At 28.4% G+C, this 18,805-nt stretch overlaps 1 long non-coding RNA gene across 3 annotated transcripts in view; it reads right to left on the bottom strand.

Annotated features, from left to right (window-relative positions):
* LOC142331208 (uncharacterized) overlaps positions 1-18,223 on the bottom strand; it is a 35,732-nt gene extending 17,509 nt beyond the window's left edge. For 2 of the 3 annotated variants that reach the window (XR_012757918.1, XR_012757920.1), the window contains exon 1: positions 18,020-18,223. This is a non-coding gene — a long non-coding RNA (uncharacterized LOC142331208). The remainder of the gene's footprint in view (positions 1-18,019) is intronic. The other variant, XR_012757919.1, reaches the window with a different exon arrangement.
* Positions 18,224-18,805: the final 582 nt, after the last annotated feature.

The following is an 18,805-nucleotide window of genomic DNA, read 5'->3' as shown; positions in this document are numbered from 1 at the left end:
TACCAAAATTTTGAAATGTTATAATTTGGAAAAAGAATTCAAATTTTATAGTCACTTAAATTGAATAGATACTAAATTAATTTTTTTTTATAAAAGGAAAACCGAAATAATTATGTTTAAAGTTTTTAAACTAGTCTGTTTCAGATTATTAAACTCTTTCTTCCAAGTGTCTTATGCAGCTAATTAATTTATTTATTAAAAGCATACACAATTCACAAAAATACAATATATATATATATATATATATATTGTATATGACTTACAGGTCCAATGAAGTAAAATATATATATATATATATACATATTACCTCATTCCTATTTACTCCAACAAGCTGATTTAAAAAGGAGCTTAATAAGACTTTTGTAAGAAAAATTCTATCATTTTGAAAATAATTTAATAACCTAAGTATTATTTCTTTTTTTTTTGTTATGCTGTTAAATGAATAAATATACTGTACTATGCTTTTCACATTCATATAACAAATTTGAGTTTATGAATAAAAGATTTTGAAGCTTTAATATAAATAATTTGTCTCAGGTCGTAAACGTTTACTATGTTTCTTTATGTACAAATGTTAAACGCTGTAAGCAAACCATTAAAATAGACAGTTAGAATGGGGAAATCATTAGTGCTACTTAATATTCAGCAGGAATAACCAATATGCAACTGATAATTTTGAATAAAATCTTTAACATGGTGATTAGAACCTACAACAAGAAAATAATGCAAAGTAACTTAGTCGATGAACACAAAAATTAATATTAAAATAGTAACAAAAAGTTTCCAAAAATTTAGGTAAAAATTACCGTGTGGTTCAAATTAACTACAAATGTTAACTTCTTAATCGCTTTTATTTTTAATTTACTTAGTATACCTCTTTATTTATCACAATTTATCAAGCATACCTCTACAAATATTTAATGTGTAAAGCCGCATTCAAAAACTAACTTTTATATTATGTACAGTAATTCAACAAAATTAACTAAATGCCATTACTTACTTTTTTCATCCGCTTATTTAGAACAGATTAAATATGTATATATCATTACACACTTTTAGTACAAGGAGCAAGGGTGAAAAATGTTATTTCACTATTCACAGAAACCAATCGGTAGATCTATAAAATAATTTTTCGTAGTAATCATTGTCGACCTACAACACACAAACCGACGCCACTAAATTAATTGAATAACCGCTACTAACGTAGCATTCGAAAGGACGATAATTTGCAGCAGTCGCATCAATATTAAACCGGAAAATCCTTACTGCCGACATTTTGATTTTTAAAGTGTACCCGGGAAACAAGTCAATTGTAAATCTTACTAAATGTATTAAAACCAGTATTATTTTGGAACTTATAAAGAACCAAATAAAAACGGAAAAATAAATAAAAATTAATAAATTATCTATATTTATAATATATTATTAATTCACACGAATTCATAATCTTTTTTTAATACACTTCTTAATTTTTTTACTTCCTTGTACGAAGTAAAAAATAGTAATGTGTTCCTGAAAAATTTCGATTTTCAGATTTATGCGGAAATATCCATTTTGACCACCATTGAATTCATTTTGACTACTTTCGGCATGAAGTCAGTATGTACGTTTGTATTTAGCATAATTAAAAAATGATTAGCTGTATGATGTTGAAATTTTGAATTTAGGACTCTTGTAACATCTAGTTGTACACTTCCCCTTTTGATTGCAATCAACAGGGCAAAAATTGTATACAGAGGATTTCGATTTTGGACTTTTTCTTAACTGTAGTAATAAGCCATCGTTGAAATCTTTTCGGCGATATATCATAAGTGGTATTTATTTTCATTGGTTACAGAGTTATAGCCAAATAACGTTTTAATTAATTAAATATTTGGATCTTACAAGGAGAAGAAGGCACATCAGTTCTAATTAGTCTTCATCTCCTTTTTTTTAAATTTAAATATATTTATTTAAAATATTCTTACAATTTTTTACTTTTGTTGGTTGTCCCAAATTAATGGATGGTTAGGTGTTTTTAATTAGGTGTAATTTTAAAAAGTTACAATCAGTTCTTCCTTCAGCAGCCCGGTTAGTGGTGGTATTACATTGACATCAGAAATATGTAGTTAAACAATACATTTATATTATCTATATTATCTTTGTTAATTAAATATCTTGTTTTTGTAATGTGTAGTGAGGTTATAAATTTCATCATTGTTAAAAGGTATTCTGAACTTGATTCATAGTGATGTGTAAAATTTTACTTGTCAGTTATAAAGTATGTATACATGTTCTATTTTTATGAATTGATTTGCAATAATATATTAATCTGCGTTTTAAACAAAATTGTGATGTAGTTTTTACTGTTTTTTTTATTTATAAACATTTTGATTGCTGTGTTTATAAATGTCGGCTCTCTTAAATTCTGTTTATTCTAAAAAGATGATCGTAGTGGAATCAGAATGATACCTTCCACCTGTTGATAGATATGAAACATTACCGTGGTGATATTCCAATGTTTCCTCTGATCACAGGCATGAAAACACATGAATAAAAGAAGATTTCAGTGTCTTTAAAGCATTAATATCTATCTACGAAAGTGTATATCAGTTTAAAAGACAGATCTGTAGGCTTATAAATTTCAACAGTGTGTGTATGGTTAGAAGGTTCAAGATGCTTCTCTAAGAGCACATGCACTAAATTTTTAAACAGCGAAAAAAAATATGAAACTAAATTGAATGTTTTACCGAGATCACAAAAAAATGAAAATAAAATCTTTTTGCTGTTTACATTATTTAAAATATTTGTTAAATAATCTGATGTAGACACCATATGACTTCCTTTATGACTATTAAATTACATTGTACACGATTTTTTAAAATGAAAAGTACATAATAAAATTTTATTTCATTAATAACTAGTGATATTTTTTTATTTTTTTTTTTTATTGTTACTATTGAATCATTATTTATCGTAAAACTTTTTTTTTTAGAGTCAAAGGTTAATAATTATTTTTAAATCAATATATTTAAGTCAGAACAAAAAAAAAAGAAAAGTTAAAACAAAGGAGATGAAGTCTGATTCAAACCGATGTGCCTTCTTCTCCTTGTAAGATCCAAATATTTTTAATTAATTAAAATATTTTTTACTATAACTCTGGAACCAATGAAAATAAGTACTACTTATGACATAGCTACTTATGAAAAGCTGTCAGTGAGGGCTTATTATTGCAATTAAGAAATAGTCGATCAAATTTTTTTGAATTTTTGTCTTTTTTGGACACTTTTGATCCAGTCGATTGAAATCAAAAGAGTGCACAACTAGATGTTACAACAGTCTGAATTCCAAAATTTCAACACGCTATGGCTAATCGTTTTTGAGTTATGCAAGATACATACGTATGCACATACAAACAGATGTCATGCCAAACTAGTCAAAATGGATATTTCCATTGAAATCTGAAAACAAAAATTTGTTGCGATCACAATACTTCCTTAGCTTTGTACAAGAATGTAAAAATGGAAATATCTGAATCAGTAAGCAAACGTTTCCTTAACCTATTCTGAAAATCTGTTAATATGCTATGCTTAGCAATAAATTTTAAAAGTCCATTTTTCATAATTCTTTCAAACAGTTTGGAAAATACAGACATATCTAAATCGGGCTATAATTTTCTAATTAAGTTAACACCATTTCTTAAGGACATGAATAAGAATGAAGATTTTAAAGCAGCTGGGAAATTTCCATTCCTGAGATTCCTTAATTAAATTTGTATAAAGGATGACAGCATCTATGTTTTTTTTTTTTTGGCAGGATTTAATCAGTATTTACAGATTGTGTACATTTTTAACATTTACTTATTTTATTAAAATAAAACAAGTATTAAAACAGTATTTTTATTTACTGGCTATCAAATAACAGGAAATAAAAATACTGATTTATCAACAAAAACATTCAAAGTAAAAATGGCTGTGTTTGAAATTGATCACTGTTATTGCTGTTTGAAATACTGAAAATTTATAGAATTGTTCCGCTACAAAAATAGAGGGTGAGATAATGGACATTAATTGAATCCTTTTGATTTTTGGTGAAGTTATTTGATTTGTCTTATTTCGGAATGCACTTTTACTTTAAGCAAATTTCCACATAATTTGTAACTTTATTAAAAAAAAACTCAATTTTGTTAGATATTTTTCAGAGGATGTTGTTTGAACTAAATATTATCACACTATAATCTGTAACCTTTATGAATAACTTTATATAAATTCATTTACAATTTTTTTAAAATAATTTTGAAAGTTATCAGATAATTATATTTAGATCCTTTTTTTGTAGTTTAATTATAGAAAATTTAATTCTTTTCTAAAGCCTCTTCTGTGTTTAAACTATTTCTTTTTACTAAAGAATTCTAGCTGCAAAGAAACTAAGAAGAGATAAAACTTTGAAAAACATTAAGAAAATCATTAAATTTTTCATCAAGACTAATTTTGTTACATTCCTAATTTGCTTCTGACAAGATTTCTTTTAATTATATATTCATTGACCGTTTCTTTAAAAGAATAAAAGTACTTCATTTCATGAAATTTACTTTATTTCAAAATTTTCTTCTGCGATTTGACAGTTAATGTCTGAAAGATTGTAATTTGTGCAAAACAACAACAAATTACCTGTAGGTAAATTTGTAAAAAATATTACCAATACAGGCAGCAAAACTTTGCTGCCTGTAACTAACTCAAACTGAATTAGTTTTTTTGTTACAATATTAGAATTGTCTAGAAGGTTAAAATTTAAGTCTCCGTACACAATGTCAAATTTATTAGGAATTTTAAAAACAGTTTCCAATAAATACTTCATAGAAAGATCCAAAAGAAATCTATAAATTACTAATTCTTTAATTACCAACAACTTTAAACTTGATCATTGAATTGGAAATCATTCAGAATTAATTTCTTCTACAACAAAATAAATTTTAACTTTATTAAAATAGTTAATCTTAAACAAAAATTGAGACTCCCTCAGTTTTATGTGCAGTTCTATAAAAATTTTCAGCATGTTTGAAATTACTTAGCTAAGAAATGGCTTCTGTCTTGGTTGCCAAGGTTCTGAAAACAAGCAAAACCTGATGATTTATTGGAAAGAAGTATTTAAAATTTCTTTGGTTTTAATGAATATAATATCATCAGCGGGACCTGAACTGAATGCTGTGGTATGTGATCAGTCTGAGGGCGAGAAGATGTCCTCTGTTAAAGCCACTACCGGCTAGGAACGCAGGGAGTGGTGTAGCGACCGGACACACTATGAGGCGGGATCTTCGCCCCTCGTGGAGGGGGGGGGGAATCGAGATGAACATAATATCAGAAAAATTAATGTCAGTAAAAATAATGTTTTTTTTTTTAAAAAGAGGAATCAGAGTATTTAAGATCAGCATCATCTTGACTGCAAATGTTGAGTGCATTAATATTATTACAATCTATTACAGGTTTGTGGTTTTATTTCCAGTACAAATTGATATTCTTTTTACAATTGTAACCTGACCTACTTCTCCCTCATATAAAAACTTCCTTAAACCTTGAAAGTAAAGTCAAGGAAAGATAATAGAAAATAGACTTATGCAATTAGATGCATTTATTATGCAATTGTACCAGCTAGATAGCAATAAAACATCTTCATGGTGTTTTGCTATAAACAATAACTATTTGTTATTTATACTCGCTTACTGGAAATTAATTTAATACATCCAGCTTCAATTTTAATTTCATCAGCAGATTTGATCCTTCTTTTTCCACTCATCTTTAGCTTTAATATATATTTAACAATATTTAACAGTACAGGTGTTTGGGGAAGTGTTGGCCAAATTTAATGGACTGATTTAGGACATCAAAATAAACAAAGAGGTTCCTGTGGGCAAATTCCTTATCTCACCTCATTTTCCCTCTGTCCAACATTATGTGTTTTTTCAATAAATTAATTTATTTAGAATAGATGGCGATATTTAAACAAAATATAATGTGTACCACAATATCCTCTACAAGATAAATATTTGAAAATTTTAGTTCTTAAAATTTCAAAATGGTAGACATTAAAATCTTTTAATGATTATTACTTTTATGAAATAGTTTTTTGTTAGATAAAATATTGAGTCTTTATTATGAACAAAATTCATTTGTTCAAACTGGTTGATAAAAAGCTGGGAGCCTCAAATTGTTAAAGTGGATTCAAAAAGGGTACTGTATAGCTGCCTCACAGTACTGTACTGTGTAGCCAAGGGTACACAGTACATCCTCTTGTGTAATATTTAACAATCTTAATTATTTCTTAAACTGTTACCTTATAAATATTCACTACAACTAACTAGTAAGACCAAAAATCGTTAGCTTTCCTTTTTAGACCAAATTAAAAAAAAAATAAATAAAATAAAACTATATATATATAAAATAAATCTTGAGTAGACAGTTAAAATCATAATTAGATAAATCAGTAATTAAAGAATTGAAAAAATGTTTCAGTGATGCTTAATCAGAAGTCCTTTGATTGATATATTTGTTACATTTATCTTTTTTTATGACACCAGTTTGTCACTCACTCACTGATATCCTGTAAGGACCAAATTTATGTCTCGCCCTTTTACAGACTTTTCAAAGAAAAATTACTTTTTGGTACTACTTTTGGTTGTACAGTGGGATTGTGGGGTGAAATTGTCCTTTAAGTTTTGAAATATGAGTACAAAATACCATTTACTTAAAATGTAATTTCCTTAAATATATTTATGTATGTATAGACCCATGTATAAAATTTGTGGTTCGAAAGTCACAACACTACTAAACTACTAAATCAAGTTCACTGAAATTTATGTAAGCTGTGAAATTTATGTGAGAATTTGGTGAATACTGGTTGTGTTGTTCTTGAGCTACATTCAACTGTTCCAAAAATTTAGATATTATGTAATAGTGTATCTTATGAAGTTGTGTATATGAAAGTTTGATGGACTGGTTGGGTCACTCTTGAGTTACACTGAATTTAAGGTTGAAACAGACAATATAATTTAAATATTGTGTAGTACTGTATTTTTCAAACAGACTTATGCAACAAGCCACAGTGTGAGCTAGTCGAAACTTTATACTTGTATATGTGGTCTACTCGTTGTTAGTTGAACATATAAAATTCATTGAACTCTGAAAATCAGTGCGTTTTTGGCTATGAAATAATTTGGGCGTTAGAAACGAAAAGTCGTCTTCTTACGCAGAACTGTGCAAGATTTTTTTTTTATTATAACTAGACAGAATTTAAAATACAATGCCATTTTGTACAGAAAATTTATAGATTTAAAAGAAAAAAAAATTTAGGGAAGAAAGAGTATATTGATGTTTTGTAAACAATCAGGTTTCATAACAGCAATTTTTAACAGTAAATTTTGCTTTAACAAATTTTTCACATCACAAAAAAAGAATGTTGTTTTTGTTTACATTAAATAAGTAATTTTCTGACAAATGTAGTAATGTACTGTTTCTAAATAAAATTCAAATTTTTCTAACTTAACTTTATTGTATTTAATTTATCTTACAGAATTTTGTTCAAAATTAAATTCTCTAGTTTTGTTTAAAATTTTTACTTGTTTATTATCTAACAAAGTTACTGTACATCAAACATAAAAAAACAAGGTTTATTACCATAATTTATTGGTTTCCCAGACTTCTCAAAAACTACTGGAGGTACAGTTCTGGATCTATTTTAATAGATTTTTCAGATCAAAAACCATAAAAAAATTCTTACTTCTGCTTTCATAAAAAAACTTCACTACGACCTCATTTTGCAGAGGTAGCTGAAATCCAAGCGAAATTTTTCATTAGACATAACTTGCAAACTAAGTATTTTAGAACATATGCTTATATGAACTTTTTCCATTATTTTCATTAGTAGAATAGGTTATGGTCTCGCGTGAATTTCGATTTTCTCTCTCTCTCTCTCTCTCCGTGCGTGCGTGTATGTGTGTGTGTGTGTGTGTGTGTGTGTGTGTGTGTGTGTGTGTGTGTGTGTGTGTGTGTGTGTGTGTGTGTGTGTGTGTGTGTGCGTGTGTGTGTGTGTGTGTGTGTGTACTCACGCAGAGTATATCACGATATATACATATATATATATCTCGTGATATAGTATATATAACGAAGAGAAATTTTAAGTGAATGGTATTTTCGTACTCCTCATACTTCAAAACGTAAATAAAAGACAACCTCACCCCCAATCCCACCGTACGACCGAAAAACGTACTTTTCTTTGAAATGTCTGTAAAAAAAAAATACTTGACTAGAGATACAGTACTGGTACACGTTACATTTAATTTTTCAGGTAGAATTTATATGAACAAGAATTTCAGTAAGATTTCATTTTACCCTTGAAATAGAAATAAGACATCTTCAAAGTTTACAACTCAAAAACTTTTGAGTTTTCGAACCGATGTTTAAATAATAAATTTTTTTTATTTTTGAAAATCGGGATGGAAATTTTTTCTGTTTCTTCGTGAGCCACCATGTACAAGGTTTTTTCGTAACATCTTTAAAATGTAGTACGTTTACTTCAGTAGTTTCCGATTATTTACTGCATAATTATCGGATACTATTAAACGTTGCCGTGTTCTATTCTATTTTGAGTTAGTTTTATTTTCTGTGATATTTTAACTTATTTATGAAGCGATAATTTTTATTACGCTTTAAACTAATCGAGAAAGACATTTTACGGTAATAATTACAGATTTCTTATTTCTAGAAATAAAAGTTCATGCTTAAGTTAGGGCCAGTTTTATTATTGAATTCTAGTGAAAAAAAAATTTGTGATAATGTTGATACTAATAAGATTCTGAAAAGAGACCTAACCCGTTATTGTAACTAAAAATAACAATTAGAGGTTTTTATCCTTCAATTTACGTTGTAATATTTAATTCTTAATAAATGTTTATTTATCATACATTTGCTTTAGTTTAAAAAATGACGCGATTCATCCGGATTTGTAGATGTTGCTTTAGCTGTTAGGTACAAGATTGGGGATGTGCTATTAGAGAAAGATCATTTTTCTTGTCCTACCTTGTGAACGGACAGTTAAAACATACAAAAAAAAAAGCTAGCGAACGGTTGCGTAAGTTTCCCGGCTTTGCTCTAAAAAGATTTTTATTCAAATACGCCAAACGATTTTTAAATATTGATTTATTAATATTTAGAGTACGGTCGTGAAAAAAGATTTAAATATTCAATAAAAATAATCGTCTCATTTACCCCTTGGTCAAAGGACTTTTTATCATCAAAATTATACTGCATTTAGAGTATAAACGCTAAAAGAGTACCACTGCTTTACCCGCTTGTCGGCAGAGGAGTGCAGACTGGAAATTATGCAATCTTGACAATTTTGTGTCGGTTTTCAGGCATAATTTTTGCAAATCACCGAAACATGTCAGCCATATTTAAAATTGTTTCAACCGATTTGAACAGATAATATGTCATTTTATTCACAATTGAAGGTGGAACATTTCATCTAATAAAAAGTAATTAGAAAAAATAATATTTCCAGTACTTTTGATGTTAAAAAAAAAATTTAATTTTTTCATTTCCAAAGGTGAAATTTTTAAAACTAATACATCTTACATACATTTTATATATATATATTTTATACACCATTTCTGTGAAAGAAGCTTCATCTGTGAACTGAATCCTTGCCGAAAATAAAGGATCTTCAATTATTGTTCTTCGAAACCGGTTACAGAAAGCCAATAAACGTGGAAAATCCTCGGCAGTCAGCCCCTGGTACGTACTGCTAGTGATACGGGTAAAGACAGTTAAACCGTTTAAAATCCGCAACTTAGTCACGTGGCTTACACCTTATTATATTTCCAGAAAACGTTCACTTTTGTCAGAGGATTCTTCCACACGATTTAGAACACTTTCTTCTAACGTAATAGTCCTAGTACTCCAGTTTCTCTGAGCCGTACGTCAAGTCTTTCAAATATTTTTCATTTGGCACACGTTTATTAGGAAACCTGTTTTCATACAGTCATTTTGATTCTGCCTTATTGCGGTTTGCTAAACCGTACATTAAATCCGTGTCACACATTTCCGAAAAAAATTATTTAAACTCCACGATGAAAAAAACAACAAAATTAAAAAAATAAACCGATGACACTGAACGTTAAGCAAACGCAAGTAAACAATGATTTTATTTTATGGTTTATTTTAAAAAAATTTGCATCGCATTTTTAAATTGTTAACATGATCAGCAGTAATAGTCGCTGTGTGAAATTATTCAAAAGTGAAAAATTAATATAAATTGTTTTATTATTATTTAACATTAAACTTTAGCGTGAGAAAATTATTACTCAATTTGATATTAATTTACAATACTAGAGGTAACAATAAATAAAAACAATATTTAATCGAATTGAACGTAAAGTGGAGGTCATGAAAACAGACAGAAAATTACATCACTTTTCTGCCATAACTCGGCTATTTCTTAACCGATCTTAAAAAATAAAATTTCATTTTGTAAAAGGCTTAATATTTAATTAAGCAATAATATACATTTTATAAAACTAATATTTACGGTGATATAAAGAATTGAAAAATAAACATGACCGCCACTTTGTAATTTTCGAAGATTATTAAATCCTGATTTTTTGCTTATTTTTAAAATTTCATTACCAAGACGCATACCAAATATTAATGTGATTTGTCTATCCGAACTTGAGATATAAATTTTTATATAAAAATAACAAATTGGCAGAAAGAGGGAGAATGAACGAGAGGTTGACATTTTTCCTGAGGATATTTTTTGTTTAGTTTTACAAGTAGAATCCGAAAAAGTATAGCCAGCCCACCGTTTTAGAAACAATCGTCGAGCGAAATCGTGTATTTAACATGTTGATAACGTATAAAACGGGTGCCACTTCGAGCAACTTTGAAGTTAATTTAATTAAAAACATCTTCATTAATTTTTAATGTCATTTTTCTGTTGTTTTCAAAGTTAAATTACATTTTGTTAAAAGATGTTTTCACCCTATTGACAAAATTAGTTACTCCGAGCCGATAAATTTTTTGAGTCAGGACGACTTAAACGGCCATATCAACATCACTCGGTCGTCTGAGTACTGCGCAGCCGAAAGCAATGGAAAACTACAACTGCTTTTTTTACAAGAAAATGTGGCTCTCTACATTTTCATATAGCAATGATGGAGGCGCCTTCCTTGGTAAAATGTTCCGGAGGTAAACTAGTCCCCCGTTCGGATCTCCGGGTGGGGACTACTAAGGAAGGGGTCACCAGAAAATTAAAAAATAACATTCTACGAGTCGGAGCGTGGAATGTTAGAAGTTTAAAAAAGATTGGTGGGCTAGAAAATTAAAAAAAAACAAATTGTTAGGGATGTAGGATGTAGGGGGTATACTGAAATGAAACGACTAGCACTAGGTAGGGAATCTTGGAGAGCTGCATCAAACCGGTCAAATGACTGAAGACAAAAAAAAACATCAGTAACCAACCGCTACACAGCCGTAATAAAAAAATAATAATAATAAATGTATTGTCTGACGATCAGTTCCGTGAATCTGTCGACAACGTTGATTTTGTCGCCTTGGATGAGGATTGCAAGAAAAAAACTGTAACATAAAATTCAACTAACATGTTTTCAAACGCTTGCCGAAGGTCACATATTGTTCGATGACAACTGGCATACACACTACCCAAATTAGTTTATCACGTACAAACTGCTGACATCATAATTTGTAATATACCGTACGGTTAACATGCCCACACCACCGTAACATGAGTAACAAAAAAAAAATTTAATTTATTTATTTTCATATATCAAGATTTACTCAAAACTACATACCAAGTAGTTTTTTCTTTCCAGAATTTTTAATTTTAAAAACAAATGTTAGTAAGCCTTTACATTGATATTTTTGTCTAAAGTTTTTAATCGACGAACAAATGTTTTATTTTTCTAGTATTTCACAAATTATTTTTTTAAATTTTATTATACATTTTTTTATCTTTTATATGCAAAATTTTCCACCCGTATCAGCTTCCCAATATATGTTGATGATATTTAATAATCGATTAAAAGTTGTCAAAAATAGTTGTAATTTAATTTTTTTAAATTCCACTTTTTTTGAAGATTTTTCTTTAATATGATTTTATTCAAAAATAAAGAAATAAAGGCGTATTTTTTCAGAAGAAAACATTTTAATTAAGTTTTTCAAATAACAAAATGTACGGAAAGAAAAAAAGTTTCTCATAATTTGTAATAACCTATCGTTTTTTTTTTTATTTACAGTCGCATCAACAATTAAAATGCTGATATCCGTGGTGGGGTGGTAGCGATTCAGCCTTTCATCCGGATGTCCTGAGTTCGAATCCCAGTCAGGCATGGCATTATTTCATACGCTACAAATTTCCATTATCATAGGGCGAAATGACTAACACAGTCGATGCCCTTCATCACAAAAAAAGAAGTCATCGGCAAGAATGGGGTGTAACAAATATTGCAAAGGATTGCAAAGTGAAGCGGTGGTAAACGTGTAGTCTTAAATAGATTCAGGCCTACCGCGCACCTACCCCTCGGGGTTGCAAATCAACTGGTTTTGAAGTCGAGTTCTAAAGTTCAAATCCAAGTAAAGGCAGTTACTTTTAAACGGATTTGAATACTATATCGTGGACACCGGTGTTCTTTGGTGGTCGGGTTTCAATTAACCACACACCTCAGAGACGGTCGACCTGAAACAAAGTTACTAGTAAACATATAATTATATGAACAGCTGATTTATATTAGGTATTAATACCTTTAGTTTATTGTCGCCCCGTGAGACGTAAACAAAGTTTTGTGAAACGAGTTTTTGTTGTGTTACAAAAACGAGTGATACTAATTATAAGCAACGTTCTCCGATAAAGTTTTACGTTAAACTCTGTTAGAATGCTACTAAAAATTACCAAAATTGAAAAGGGCATATGGAGATGACGTTCTGACACGAGCCCAAGTCTTTAGATGGTTTAACGCATTTTCAGATGGCCGAGAATCAGTTGCGGACGATCCACGCTCTGGAAGATCGTTAACGTCAAAAAGTGACGATAATGTAGAGCGAATCAGAGACATGATATGGTACGACCGGCGATTAACTGTCAGAATGACTGCAGAACAATTAAATTTGAAGCATACCATAGTCCGTCAAATTTTGACAAACGAATTGGACGTGAAAAAAGTTTGTGCAAAATCGGTCCCAAAAAACCTCACTGTTGAACAGAAAAACAACAGGGTGAAAGTGTGACGTGATTTTCTAGAGCGAATTGAAACCGATCCTGATTTTCTAAAAATATGTTACTATTGGTGATGAATCTTGGATGTTTGAGTATGACCCAGAAACAAAATGACATAGCAAGGAGTGGAACACTTCAAACTCATCACGTCCCAAAAAAGCAAAATGAGCAGATCAAAAATCAAAACCATGCTAATTTGTTTCTTCAATAGTAATGGCATTGTGGATAAGGAGTTTTTGCCTACAGGACAGACAGTAGATCGATATGTTTACAAAGAAATTCTTGAAAGACTGCAGAAAAAGTTGCTTGCATGAAACCAGCCATCAAAAATAACTGGTTGCTGCATCATGACAATGCACCTTGTCACACTCAATTAATGAGTTTTTGGCAAAAAAAAAACATTCCTGTAGTTCCTCAACCACCTTATTCACCTAACTTGTTCCCTGCAACGTTTTCCTATCCCCGACTTTAAAAAGCATCTCAAAGGACAGCATTTTGGAACAGTAGAAAACATTTTAAAAAAATGTAACCGACTATCTGAAGGATATTCTGGTTTCTGAGTTCCCACATCGTTATGAAGAGTGGGAAAACCATTTCAAGTGTTGCATGGCTTCCCAAGAGAACTATTTCAAAGGTGTTAGAGTCCATGTATAATTGGATTGTAAATAAAAAGTTTTTCTGAACCGGTCTCATTACTTTATTTACAGACCTCATATATCTACTGATATGACAGCCAAAATACATCATTAAAATACTGAAAGACATTTCCTGAAGTGATCCAAAGATAGTGATCACAAATATCCTAGACTAAATTACAGTTATATATTTCACAAGGTTTTCTAACAGTGACGAGTTGAAATATGGCAAAATAGGATTTTTCTTGGTAAATAATTAGATTTTGTTTATTTATTCTCAATTGATTAATTCCTTTCAACATGAATATTTATATTATGAGTATTATATTTGGATAGTTAATAAGAAATAGTATGCGAATGACTGCAAACACCCTGTTCTTCAACTCTACTATGCTTGTGTGAAGTGATCTAAAATGACATTAAAAAAAAAGTTTGCAACCATAACAGACTATGTAAAATCCAAATTAATGGGTATCTATAAATCTATACTATTATATAAGAGAAAGAGGGTTTTTGTTGCCCCTGTAGCCCTGAGTTGGCTCCGGGATTCGTCTGGGCTGACCTGAGCCTCAAGTTTCCAGGTTCTGGCTAAACGGCTAGTTACTTTATATTTTACATACTCATATAATTAAATATAAACTGTTTTTTCTTTTAATATGGACTTATTTTAAATTCTCTGGTTTTCTTTTTCAGTTGGATCGACTTATTTTTCCTCGAATTATAACTTCAAAAAGCTTTTTACTATTCAGATATTATCTATTAAAGATTACGTTTATTAACAGAAATAATGGAAGAAGTAAAAGTAATATCGCTTATCAATATTTTTCACGCCTGATTTAGTTAAAATGAATGAGTGTCAACTGCAGACCACAGTTATTTCAGCTGGAACTTGTCATTCGTACATTTAAAAAATCTATTTACTAAAAAATGTCTCTAGAATAAACAAAACAACCTAGGAAAATACTCGGAATTTCCTAGGTAACATCCTAGGAAAATGGACTGCAAAATTATGCAGTCTGACAATTTGTGCTCATTTTCTCTTCCTTCACTATTGTGAATTTAAAATAATTAATTATTATTTTTATTTTTAGTAAAACAAGTGCAAAATCTTAAGACTACATAATTTTACGATCCGCTTAAACAATTTTACCTGTTACAGATGAAATTGTTTAAGTGAATCTAAACAAATAAAAGTGAAAATGTTTGGCGATTAATAGTGAACAAATAAATTTCAATTCTGTTCATAATAAGCGGCTTAATTTTAATTTAATACAACATAATTCAATAAAACAAATATCTATGGGGCTATTAATGATAAGAAGTTAAAAGGCTGCCGTTTTGGATTTTCAAAGTTAATTATTTAGTAGAAGATGTTATTGAGTACACATACACCAAATTTTATTAAATTATTACAATCATTCTTAAGATATACATTTTATTGAAAAAAAACAAAATGGTAGAAAGAGGGAAAATTAAGTGATTTGGATTGTTTTTCCACATGAACTTTTTTTAAAATTTTGATGTCCTGAATCAGTCTAAATTTTTCAGACACCTTCCACAACACTCTAAATAAAAGAATAACTTTTATACATGAAATAAAAGTAAGACAAATTTATGAAGATGCTAAATATATCAAGTATACACAAAATACCAATTTAGAAGATAGAAATGCAAATAATTTAAGTACAACTTTTTGTACACCTCAAACAATGATAAACATAATTCAGAGTTTATTAACTAAAGCATTAATTACAACCATTTTGGTTTTATTACTTTTGTAAAAGAAAATCTTACAATTTTGTTAAAAATAAATTGATGGAAAGATATTTAAAAAGGCCAGTAATTTGTTAAAAATGGAAACTGAAGCATAATAAGACATTATCATTATTCACTTTTAATTATAATGATGATTTTATTGTTTGTAATATATATGCACAAACCTTTCATAATTAAGACTTTTAAAATTGTTATTTTATCATATCCTAAAATACTAATAGGAAGATGTTGATGAATTATTTTAAATATAGTTTAATAGAATATAATTAATTAACTGTGGTTTAGTGCAAATATTGTATTTTTCTCGCTCTTGACAACATAAGTGCTACATAATGTTTATTAATCAATATTATATTATAATAAGACTGTTTGCTGTCATATTTTTGTTTTTTTCGTGGTTGTTCTAGGACTAAGTAATATGCATTATAACACTGGTTGTATAATGGTAATTTGCAATAATATGCTTCTGAAATAGTTAATTTTACAAGCTGATGTAAATAATTAAAATTAAAGAAAATGTAAGACATCCTTAACTAAACTAAAATGAAAAGTTCAATAACATTATTTAGAATGGTTAAAAAAAGTTAGATAATTAATTATATATTGCGACTCTGACATTTAATTGGCTTAAAATAAATTAGTTTACTTTATTTTTGAAATAGGTTCACAGTTATACATTTAATGCTGTAAAATGATAAACACAATTAGGCTAATAAATATGTGAAATTTTACAGACTAATAATAATTTTATAGACTATAATAAACTGGTTAACTAATAAACAGCTTGTTTGGGATATTAAGTACTGAAAGATAAGATTTGATTCAAAAGATAAAAATAAATAATCTAAAATGAATCAAATACAATAAATATGATTTTAAAACATAGCTTTATCAATGTAACTGAAGAAGTTAACCATATTTCTTCATGAAATCAGAAAAAGCTGTTAAGTAAAAATACTTTATATCTAAATGTTTGTGAAAAGGCTCTTAATACAAGTATTTATTTACTTTTCTTTTATTTATTTTATTGAAGGAAATAAATAAAGGCCAAAGAGCAAATGAATTCAGTGTGAATATGAAAAATTCCATAAAAAAACAATAAAACACTAATCATCGGTTTGGTTAAGGAAGCCAGGGTTACCAACTTATTATCTCTTTCTTCGTCTTACAAGAAATATAATGAAAATAAGAGACCGTGGAGAAAACTGAATAATGAATTAAGAAGAGCAACACAAAAACAAAGAAGACATGGCTTTATGAGACCACTCACATGAAGAAAATTAAGAAAAAACAGGATGGTATGAACTAATGTACAAAAAGGTAAAAACAATAACATGGGATAAGTGGAGAAAAGGTACAGACACTAAACACAACACTCTTAATAAATATATATACACAAAAACAGAACAATGTCCACAATGAATACACGACAATTGAAATCCGACATGCTGTTTGACCACATTCTAAAGAGATGTTTGCTTAATATAAAAAAATTGCCAATAATAATATCAATTGAATCCAGGATGAAACAATGGCAGTACCAGTCATTGAACATGACCACAGGAACAATTAAAAATATGTCAAAATTTTAAATTTCATCAAATTCTGTTCAAAAGTTTATATTTTTAAAGAAAAAAGTTATCACTGTTAACTTTGATACATTAACAAGATATATAAAACTAAATAATATTTTCTGCAACTTTAACATTATATTCCTTTTAATTTTTTAATGTATGTTTTAAAAAAGTGAAAAAAAATGTTAGTAAAATATTTGATACTGAACAACAAAGGTAATTTTACCTTTCTAAAATAAATAGCTACTTAATCACCAAATGGAAACACAGGTAAAAGATTTTCTTATTAACACAAATATAACTTTTATAAAACAAAAAACAGAAGTTCAATAAAATACTCATATTTAAAAGAAATAATAATTTGCAATTATATCATTTAAATAGAAAAAAAATAGTCTTCTAATTTAAAAATCATTATAAAAAAAAACAAAAATTAGTCTTCAAAAGAATCAGCAACCCCCTCTTCAATTTTATTGGTACTTAAAAGTACGCATTTTTATTTTGTATTTTTATAAAGTAATCTATATATATATATAAATTTTATACAGTTTAAACTTAAATTACAAGAATAAAAACATATTTGGCTAAGCTAAAAATGATAATTTTTAAAGCTTTATAAGTGTGTAAATGTCAAAACGTTTAGTTTTTAAATTTTCACAATTCTGCTAATAAATTAACGTTCACGTAATTAACATTAACCTACGTCCAAATAACATTATTTAATAGTGTATTATTTTTTTTTTAATATAAAATATTATTATTAGAAGTACTTACATAGTTTATATGTAGAAGTCTTCCTAAACTGTTGGTCGATTCATATAGAACACTACTTAACACAGCGAATACTCTAGAGAATTTGATTAATTTTAACTACGGCTCTGTATTCATAATGTAATTTATTGAATATGACAACGTTAATCATTAATAACACTGATACTAGATTAATAACTTATCAAAAACTTGTACGTATTAGATAAGTTAAAATATAAGTTTTATTTTTGGTTATTACACCGAGGAAGCAATTAATAAACATATATAATTTTTCTTCAATGTAACAATACATATTTTGACACATGCGGTTGCTTTGACAGATTGCAGCAAGAACCAACTGGTACGGGACGAAAGCAGAATCTGATCACACATCAGCTTCCAAATAATAATATACAATCAGCAATTACGCAATATACTGTTTTAATGTAAACATTACTTTACTATACGTCACTACTACCAACAAAGTTACCGTACTGCTTACATTTTTTCTTCAACTCTAAAGATATCTTTTTATATTATTAATGTTGAATCATTTAGTTTCAATTTTTGAGTTAATAGTTTTTTACATTCTATAACTATTTTCGATATATTTATTTAAATAGAAATTTTTTAAATTTAATTAATAATCTTTTACAAAAAAATAAGAATTTCTAATTGATAATTTGATTTGGTTTGTTTAATCCTTATTATTTTCAATCAAAATTGCACTATCTTAAATAAATTTCAAAGATTTTCTGAAAAAAGAAATTACGACTTCAAAAATGTAATCAGGTATACTCAACTATGTTA

Source organism: Lycorma delicatula, chromosome 10 (assembly GCF_047948215.1).
Source record: "Lycorma delicatula isolate Av1 chromosome 10, ASM4794821v1, whole genome shotgun sequence".
In the NCBI taxonomy this organism is placed as follows: domain Eukaryota; kingdom Metazoa; phylum Arthropoda; class Insecta; order Hemiptera; family Fulgoridae; genus Lycorma; species Lycorma delicatula.
The sequence above is the reverse complement of the archived record's forward strand: the minus strand, read 5'-3'. Positions and strand labels throughout refer to the sequence as shown.